Source organism: Echinops telfairi, unplaced genomic scaffold (genome assembly GCF_000313985.2).
Source record: "Echinops telfairi isolate 266 unplaced genomic scaffold, ASM31398v2 ScPeMD7_7475;HRSCAF=8513, whole genome shotgun sequence".
NCBI classification, from domain to species: Eukaryota; Metazoa; Chordata; class Mammalia; order Afrosoricida; family Tenrecidae; genus Echinops; species Echinops telfairi.
In genome coordinates this window covers 7996106-8006743 of record NW_022111379.1, presented here as the reverse complement: position 1 = coordinate 8006743, position 10638 = coordinate 7996106, and positions in this window count along the sequence as shown.

Here is a 10638-nt window from a genome sequence, read left to right as displayed (position 1 = left end):
GGTACAAAGGAGATCACAAGGTTTTGAGCAAGCTGGATATTTCCATTATTTTGTTTTCCTGAGTGTCTAAACATACTGGGTTGTCCACAGGCAGCTTATTGTAAGTTCGTATTGCAGGCCTCTGGGTGGTACAAACGGCTAAACACTCACTAACTGAAAAGGCTCAAACTCACGCAGGTTAGTGCTGTGGAAGAAAGGCTTGAAGTCCTGCACCCATTAATATTACAGCCAAGAAAAGCCGATGGCACCCCACTACTTGATAACACATGGGGTCACCATGAATCAGAATAGTTGGCATCGGGTTTGGTTTGGGTTTTGTTTTTTTTATTGTATGTCAATTATACCTCAACAACACTGTTGTTAAAAAACAAAGAAAAAGAATTCAGGCCAGGAGAACTAGCAAAGGGGGACTTGAAATGTGTGGGGAATGTCACACAATGCTTAGTACTTTGAGATTCACAACACTTGAAGATGAAGGTTCTGAGTGGTAATATAAGAAATCATAATAATAGCTAATATTTATGGTTTGCGTACTATCTTATCCTTTTACCTATGGTGGAATCGAAGCTTGAACGAGTTGATCAACTTGCTCAAGGTCACAGAGATCATAATCTAGCAAATGGTAGATGGGGCTTTAGCCCCTGAGTCCACAAACTTAAACAAGACCCGGGAGAGCTTCCAGAACAGACCATAGGGAACTGCTATGCCCGAGGGATTCCTAGAGTGTAGAAGTCCTGGACCAAGTCCAACTGCAGTGAGTCTCAGCCCTCCTGACTCTACCCTATCCTACAGACCAAGAGCAGCCCTGCCTCCACAGCTCTTGCCCTCCCTGTGTCTCTTCCCGAAGCTCTGAGGCCTGTCAGGCAAAGCCTTCATTGGCCAGGTTTCGAGTCTGGCAGCCAGGAGGCTGGGAGCCAGTGCTCTAAGAGACATTTGAGAAGATGAAGACGAAAGCTGTAGGGAAGCATGACGCACAAGGGCATGCCTGCAATATCTGCAGGCTCAGCCGCTTCTCTGAGTCTTCCCAGGGGTGGCTTCTGGGCCAGTCCCGACAGGTGCGCCACAATGTCTTGCTAGGCCTCGGAGGTCCTTGCAGAACCACAGGACTTTGTCAGAGGAAGCAGAGACCAGAGACGGATGTGGGGGCAATATATGGCCAGCAGAGCCACCCCCTCCTCTAAAACACGTTCTCCAGGTTCTCTGCCAGGACCGCCCCAGGCATCCTTGCACTTTGCAACCCCAAGTCAAGACTAAGCCATTCCCAGCTGCATCTCCATGGGACCCTACTGCAACCCAAACCTCTTAGACCACGCGCAGCCAGGCAGCATGGTCAAAGATCGCGTCTCGTTTTCTTGACAGTACAATTATGCTTTGTCCTTCCGCCACTCATGACAACCCAGGCCTGTGCCCCACCAACAGTTCCCCTGACTGCCTGACTGTAGGTTTATGGGGGCGGGGGGGGATATTCCTATCCAAGTCTCCCCTTCTTCAGACTCCTCCCCTGCATCTTCGATATTCATTTCATATTGTAACAATTACTACAAATGTAGTGGCCTATCACAACACAAATTGATTCTTCTATCATCCCCGAGGGTCTCACCGAGTGAGCTAAAATCAAGGTTTTGACAGGACAATGGCCCTTTTGGAGCTTGTCTTTTCCCGTGTCCAGCCTGCGTTTCTTGACCCAGGGCTCCCGCCTCCATCTTCAAAGCCAGAGGTGGCCAGTTGCGTCTTCCTCACATGCTATCACTCTGACTCTTCCATCATCTGCCTCGTCTTTTCCATGTAGGGGCCCATAGGATGACACTGGGCTGACTCAAATAACCCACCTATTTTAAAGCCAGTTGACTATCGCCTTTCATTCCCATCTGCAACATTAATTCTTCATCACCATGCAGCCTACCTCATTCACAGATTCCAGAAATTAAGGTCTACATATTTGGGGAGTGGGTCATCAGACTGCCTACCATCCTCCCCCACCACACACACACACACACACACACACGCACGCACGCACGCACACACACACACACACACACACACACACACACGTCTGGCTAATTAAAGGGTTTAACAAATCTTGAGTTTTCAAGAGTTTGAGAAAAATAAAGCACATCATGGAAGCTTTCCCAACTTTGCTTTGGGCAAGAAGGTTGGTGGGCAGGGGAAATGTTGCTTTAGTTCTTGGCATGAACCATCCCCAGTGACGCCCCACTGCTCTCCCTGCTGAAAAGATTCTGGAAGCCACCCAGGTAAACGCTTGTTTTTTTAATGCCAAATCCCTAGGGCTTCGCTTCAGTCACACAGTAGGAGGAACTGCTGGCAAAGGGATTTCAGAAAATTCTCCCCAGCCAGGTAGACTGGCCTTTCTTAACCCTGAGAAGTCCAACCCTTTGGGATAGTCAGTTGATTGCCTGTTTACAGGGAGGCCTCTTGTGACCATGGTTTCCTGTGTGTTAAGCAGCTAAATCAAATGCTCCCTGGAGCCCCTCACGGGATCCAGGATGGGGGCTGGTGGGGGTGGAATGGTTTCTTGGGGCTGTCATAATAATTTGCCATCCCTGAGTGGCTTAAAACAAGAGAAGTCTATTCACTCACGGTCTGACAGCAAGAGCACAAAGGCATGATGGAGGCAGGGGGGGCTCCCTCTGGAACCTCTGCAGTCCTTGCCTCCCTTCTAGCTTCTAGTGGTGGCCAGTAATCCTTAGCGTGTCTTGGTTTATGGCTATCAGTCTCTGTCTCCACCTTCACGTGACGGTCTCCTCTGTGTCTCTCCTCCTCTGACCCTACACCGTCTCCTCTTGTTATAAGGACACTTGTTGGATGTAGGGTCTACGCGGTAAATCCAGAATGACTGCATCCTTAAGTCGATTACATCTGCAAAAACCCTTTTTCCAAATAAGGTCATAATTCCAAAGAAGGCCATGAATGAGGTATCTAATCACAAAGTGAGAACCAGGCTGGAGGGGGTGGCAATAAGACAGCCCAAACATATGAGAACTAAGAGCCAAACAAGGAAGCCAACCCCAGGGGCAGCGCTTAGCCCTTTAAGTACCCAGGTCATGGTTCAACCCACTACAGCGTAGACTCTGGTTCCCAAGGTGGCATTAAGTGGAATTCTGCCACTACGCCCTAGCGGCACCATGAGGCGCATTGAACTATTCCAGACACCTCACTGCCTCACTACATTCCACCCTCTTCGCCTTTGCACGAGATCTTTTCTAGTCAGAAAACCCCTCTCATCTGCCTGGGACGTTCCTCATTGTCCTTTAAACTCCACCTCAAATGTGTCCTTCTTTATGCTAACCTCCCTGGGCCACGCCCACAAAAGACTCTGATCAAACTAGCTTTGTGTCTTTGTTTCGCCGATAAATTTTGCATGTTCCTCTATCATAGCACCTATTATCCCATGATGACCTGAGCAACCCAAAGATTAAGGACCTGCATGCCCTCCTACATCCATTCTTGCAGCAACTATTTACCAAGCACCTGGGAGGCACTCGGAATAGCAATAAGAGCAAGCAGGCGATGGATACATTGCTAAGAGATCGTCTCATGTGGAAGTCTGATTGGACCTGAATCTGGGAGAGCAGAGGATTCTTCCATGAAGGTGGAGTATTCTTTGCCTGAAGTCTGACAGAGAAGTGGGAGTTAACTAGAAAAAAGGAGCAAGTATTCCAAGCAGATGGAACCGTGTGGGCAAGGACAATGGTGAGAGGAAGCTTAACAAAGTCCAGGGATTGACAGAGGTTAAAATGCTGCTGGTGCCAGGCCGGGAGTGCAGGTAAGGGTCAGAGCACACGGGCTGGGTGGCTCTAGCTAAGGCATTTGGTCATTCTTCATCCTGATGTCCCCATTCAATCAATGTTGAATGAACATGTGAACATTCTACATGATCTATAGCAATCACAGCAGAACACATTTGCTTTGACCATGTATGTAAGGGGACATGGGAGGGAGAACAGGGTTATTTTTTCAAACTGAATTTGATTCCAATAGCAACTTAATTGAGAGTTGAAAGGCTAGTTTCAAACAAAAATAACTCCAGTGGTAAGTATTTACTGAAAATTACCAGTGTACTAGGATCGGTACCAAACACAGGACTGGACTTGGTCCAAGTCAAAGAGACTTCTAACCAAGGCCTTCAAATTTGTTTTTCTCCATTCCCTCATAATTGATGAAGCCAAATTGGAATGGAGATGAATTTGTAAAATGTGGGTGAAGCATAACAGTGACCAAACTGGGAAAATTACAGGTCGACACCCTGCTAGAAATTTAATCGCCCTCTTAGCACACAGGGCCAGCATGCATATTGCATAGCAACCAAATCTCTTGATTGACAAAGTTGCAAACAATGGTGGCCAGTCAAACATGGAGACTGACCATACAGCTTTGGATTTTTGTCCCTTTCCACGGTTGGGGCAAGAATCCAGCCTCCCACATTAGACTCCTGAAAGGGCACATTAGGCCTCTTTCAATTCTCACAATCCAGAGCTTTGACCTATGCCTCTTCCCATCTGGCTATTATTCCCATTTCACCCAATATTTAACTATTTAAATCTCTTCCAATTTCACTTCATCATCCTTGACTAAAGCAGGAGGGACTGACCCAAAGCCCTGCTTGTAAGCTATAAGGGAAAAGAGACTAAAAACTAACAAGGAGCTTAAAAATACCCACCCGAGGAAGAGGTCAGGTAGTGGCATTACTTGAGCAGCTGGATACAGATGATGAGCTGCTTCAGTTATCTGAGGAGGCTGTTTAAAATACACGTGTTAGAAATAGAGAGAGTCAGGCCCAGATCAGAATTTCCCAGGATGAAGGTCAGACATCTGTGTTATTACCCAACTCTGAGCACACCAAAGTTTGAGAATCACTAATGTAGGCATGCTACATACAGTGGATCTGGGAGGAGGAAGAGAACGAGGATAAATAAGGAGAGGAAGGCAGTGGACCCTGGGAGATGAGCAAATGGGAGAAGGGAAGTGAACATTAAGCTCCTGAAACAAACAATCCTGAAAGGACTGATTAATGCTTTGAAACTACTGAATCTCCCTCGACGGTAGAGAAGATGTTCAAAACGACCTACTGCTCCTCAGGAGAAATACGAGACTATCCATTCCCATAAAGCATTTCCATCTTGGAAACCCACAGGGGCAGTTCTGTCCTGTCCATAGGGGCGCTAGGAGTGGGAATCAACTCCATGGCAGTGAGTTTTGTGTTTGTCACTTGAGAGTCTTATTTTCCCAGCCCTGTACCCAATAAAAGGGGTCCTGGTGATCAGCAGTTCTCAACCTGTGGGTCACGACCCCTTTGGGGGTCAAATGACCCTTTCACAGGGGTTACCCAATTCATAACAGTAGAAAAATTATAGTTATGAAGTAGCAACGAAAATAATGTTATGGTTGGGGGAGAGGGGTCACCACAACATGCGGAACTGTATTAAGGGTCTCGGCATTAGGAAGTTTGAGAACCACTGTTGGTGATGCTGTGGGTTAATCATTGGGCTGCTAACCGAAAGATCAGTAGTTGGAACTCATCAGCTGTTCTGAGGAAGAAAGATGAGGTTATCTTCTCCAGGGAAGACTTACAGTCTCAGAAACTTGCAAGCAGTTGTACTCTGTCCTATAGGGTTCCTGTGAGTCAGCTCAAGTCAACAGCAATGAGTGGTACCAATAAGGTACCACCTTGACATTTCTGTCTCTAATTACAAAATGTGTTCGCATCACAAAGAACCGGAGGGGCAAGAGCCACCAAGTCCATGCCCACTCAGATAACTCTATAGGGCAAGGAAGACCTGCCCCTGTGAGTTTCAGAGACTGCAAAACTCTTCATGGAAGTAAAAAGCCCTGTCTTTCTCCCAAGGAGAAGCTAGCAGTTTTGAACTGAGGACCTTGCAGTTAGCAGCCCAACTCATAACCACACACCACCAGGTCTCTTTGAGGGGCAATAGAAATAGGATCACCCAAATACGTGAGTGACAACCCAAGGGCCAGAACCATCCTAACCCTCTAGTACCTGTAATCAGCCCTATGGAGCAAACTCCAGTTTTCCTAGAGGTGGATGCTATCTAGAGCTCTACAGTTAGGAACCTGGTTCCCAGTAATGCTCCATACATTGTCCTGCATCTTCCAGGTTTGCCATTTGGCCAAGGAGCCCAACAGATCGTTCCGAAGAGCAGGAAGTCAATGAGAGCTGGTGCTGACCAAACGCAAGGAGGAAAGGTGCACCGAAGGAGCTTAACCAGCCCTTGATGGACACACTCATATTTCATATTTCAAACAACTCCCAACGTTATTTTTAATACATGAAAAATTCTACATTTTAAAAATATACATATAATTATATATGTACAAGCATGTTAGAGCCTGGCTATGTCACACAGACTCCCTGTCAGAGAAGAAGAGTCCAGTCTGCTTGAAGTGCCTGGGCAGCCAAGGAGACTAGGGAATGGCGCCCATATCAAAGTGAACTTCCATGCTGCCAGCGAATGGAGAAGCCTTTGGCTAAAGGCTGGTCTGGGGCAGTGCAGGGGAGAAGTCAGCGATGGCTTGCAGGGCCTCACGCTTCCTCGCTCTAGGCTGCTTTCAAAAGTTATAATGGGATTCCAGCTCATAGGTCAGCCTCCCTTCAGAGAAATGATGCAGACAGCTTCAAAGAGGGCAATTTCTAATCTGTACAAGATGCGACCTGAGTTTTTCTCTTGAGTCTTGGGCTTCATCTCCACCCTACGGCTAGAAGACTAAACTTTCTCAGGGAGAGACAGAAGAAAATGCAGAGACAAAGCCCCCAGGTCACACCTGTGGTAGGCTGAATAACGTCTCCCAAAATCTAGATCCAGTGAAAATTAGGAGAGCGTCACCAGAACTAGTGCGCGCGCGCGCGCGCGCGCGCACACACACACACACACACACACACACACACACACACACAGCAGGCTACACCCCTAAGGTAACTCCCTTTCAATTGATTGGCTGCTTATGGCCAAAGCCATCATGGAAGTGATTACATTATATCAGATATCATTGCCATTATATGGCAAGCCACTGAGAACCAAAACCCAGCCAAGCTGACATATACCTTAACCAGTACGGTGGTCACGTGGTCTTTCTCCTCTTGTGACCGTCTTGAATGCTTCCTCATAATCCGCCATGATGCCATGCTCTGAGGCTTTCTTGGCTTTGCGGAAGCAACCCTTGCTGAGGATTGGGAGAAAGGTGGACATCCAAATTCTCCACCTACTTCAGTCTCAGGACAGTCTTCCCACTTACTCTTTGGGTCTTGATCCACCCCAAAGGGTGCAAAGACTTCCCAATCATTTGTTTCCAAGGGTGATGATGGGCTAGACAGGAAAGGAATCCGTCCACTGGGGCTATAGCTAAGCCGAACATAGGACTGAGCTCAATTTACATGGCTGGGGTATGCACACAGAGAAATGGGTGCCAAGACAGCGTAGAAGAATCAGGATGGATTCACAGGGGCCTCCTGCAAAGCACCGAAGAAATCCTTTGTCCCCAACAACGTTTTGGTGGAGGCCAGAGATCTGCTTGCCAGCAGGTTTACTGACAACACGTCCCTGCCTCCTCAGAAATGTCCCTAAAGGCCTGATGGAGAAAGGTTATTCCCAGTAGATACTGGAGGTGTTGGTCAAACTCTCAGGAGTTGGTGAGCCGGTGAGCCAATGAGCCAAAGGACATCCCTGCCACCTGAGTGCGCACACTCCCAGACCCTGTTCAGGTTCTCCGTGACTCCTCCGAGTAGCCAACATTGTGCAGTGAAAGGGCAATACAGGCACCTGGAGTCAGGCGGGGAATCTGCGAGAACATCTTCAGAATTCCTTTACCCTTGTCTCAGCTCTTTCAAAGTAGCACATTCAAGAACCGTCTGAATTCAGCCCCAACCTCGGTGATCATTTTGCCACCACCCTGTCACACGTAACCCAATTCCTCCGATAGACCAGGTACAGAGTCTCTCAAATTTGCTTCTGCCAGACCTTTGTCTACAGCCCTCCTTATCTTGCTACAATCCACTCCATCTACAAAGTTCAGTGCAACTGAAAGAGCTCCTCCTTGGGGAGTAGAAGCATTCCTTTACTATGAAGAGTATGTCTACTGTTTTTCACAAATATCTGTTAGGTCTCTCGTGGGAGATATACCTCAGTCCTTGGCTCTGCGCAAGGAAGAATTGACACCGAGCCTGGTTTACGATGCAAGGGAGTTTTATGAAAGAAGAAGTTTCGGGTTTACACAGGCACCCTCAGGGCTCCTCACCCTGCACAGCCTGCTGAGAAGCTGCTAGAGAGAAAGTCAAGGAGGTGGGTCCTGAGATCCTGCCTTTTCAGTTCCTCTGTGGGGAGGCGTGGTCGACCGTGGTTGACCCCATTGGCCGAACTGAATTCACCTGGTCTGGATGGGCCAATCAGGTGTGACGCCCACCTAGGTGTACCACCGCCTCCTGGCCGGAAGCTCAAACCTCTGAGCATGCGTAATGGAAGCCCCAGTCCCTATGCTAAGCTACCTAACATATCCATTGTGCATACTTGTTGCACAGTAATGTTTTACACTATTCGCAACCCTTCTGACCTACCTCTTACACATTCTTCAGTCTCGATTTCTTTCCCTGTGTAAACTAGGGTGCGTCATCATTTGTTGCCTCAGGGTGGGACCGACAAAGCCGACTACAGGGTTGGTTTTCAGCTTTGGCGCTTCAAAGGCCTCCTCCTGGAGGTGATGGGAACAGTTTGGTTGCCGGCCAGATTTGAGGGATACAAGGCAACCTGGGAAATGCACTGAGTAAGGTCAAGGTTCTTGTCCTTTCCTCCTGTTCTGTCCCCTCAGAGACGAGACCGAAGGCGTTGAAAAGCATGACGGCCCGTGATCGTGGTGACCTCTAGAGTTGTGCGATGCACGACCTGCACAACTACACGTGGATCTTAGAACCAGGCTCTTCCCCTCTCTCTTCTCGCCCTCTCTAGCACGGCGGCCTTTATCCTTGTTCTTGTCACCTCCAAGATGCAGGATGAGGGCTGTACCTTAAACATCCACAGACTTGGGGGGGGGGGGCGGGAAAAAGCAAAGAAATCATTCTCCGGGTGAGAATTTTGTATCTTCACTCATGTTCATGTCATCGCCCGTGACTGCTCCTTTGATGTCAGTGAACAAACTGTATGACGTGCTCTACCTACAAGGAAGGCTGAGGTCTGGCTTTGTTTTCCAGTCTCCGTGGCAGGACTAACCAGCTCCCCTAGTCTGCCTCGGAGGACAGAGGTCCAGGCAGAAGGGACAGCCTGGGCAAGAGCTCAAGAGCTGGAACGGCGCTGGGACGTGACAGGTGCTCACTTGCAGGCAGGACCTTATCTTTGGGTGCTTATCTTGAGAGCAAATAAGGGCCTCGGAAGGCCTGTCTTCAAGGGAGTGGCGTGATTAGATTTGCGTGTCAGGAAAGATCATGTTGACCTCAGGGAGGGCCACATTTTGGAGTTGGACAAAAGGAAACTTCTATGACGTTCCACCTAGAGAAGATGGTGACCTGAAAGAGAACTGGGAAAATGGAGGTGGAAAGAAGTGGTCAGGTTCTAGGGATCTTTGGGGAGGCGGGACTGACAGCATGTGGCAATGGATCGAAAGAAGAGGGAGTTAAGGACGTCTTGAAAGGTCGTGGCTCAAGTGTTTGAGCCCTCAGCGCGACCACTCAATGAAACAGAGAAATAACAGGATGGGGTTTGGCGAAGGGCATTTGGGATGTGATGCCTGGTCCTATTTTGCACACGCTCCAATATTTGCTCCCCCACTTACCCACTTATTTAATGGGGATCCCCAGCTGCGATCACTACTGCCCCTTCCCTCCCCTTGCAGCAATTTGGCGATACCTTCCGGTCATTTGAAATGTTTTGGTGCAGCCACAACAAGGGGACTGGCTCTTCATTCAGGCAATGGCCATGGGGAGTTGCGCCGCTAGCAACTTCTCCATGTGTCCATGGGCAGCTGTCATAACTGCTTAATTCAATTCTACCCAGAAATAACTGAACTCCAAATTGAGCTTGTCCAGTAGATTCCTAGCTCCAGCTCCATCAGGTCTTTGTGCACCAACATGCATGGCAGCTTCTCTGCCTCATTCCACTGCCTGGGTTAATAGCTCCAGCCTTTCACAGACCTGGCTGAACCCATTGTGTCTAGGGCTTGCAGGATCACCATTGAACTCAGTTGGAAGCATCATCCTGCAGACTCTGCTGGATGAGTGGAGGGAGCAGGGAGCAAACCCCCAAATGCAGGGTTATGCAGAATCCATGAAAAAGACTGGTTCCCTGAGATTTGGGAGAAAAGAAGTCACCAGATAAATTTTCCTTTTTATCCTCATTCAAATTCTCCCCACCCTTCAAAGCCCAGATCCATCCTCTATCTTTAATGAAGCTTTTCTCAGTTATCTGATTCTCCTGTCTGAATCCCCAAGGCATTACTAAAATACATCCTGGCCATGGTCTCATGGAAGCTTCCGATTTTAGTTTGGTCTCCTTCACTAAATGATGAGTTCCTTGATGTGCAGGGTTAATGAAGCAATGGTGGTATCTAGGTGATAGATGATAGCTATAGATAGATAGATAGATAGATAGATAGATAGATAGATAGATAGATAGATAGATA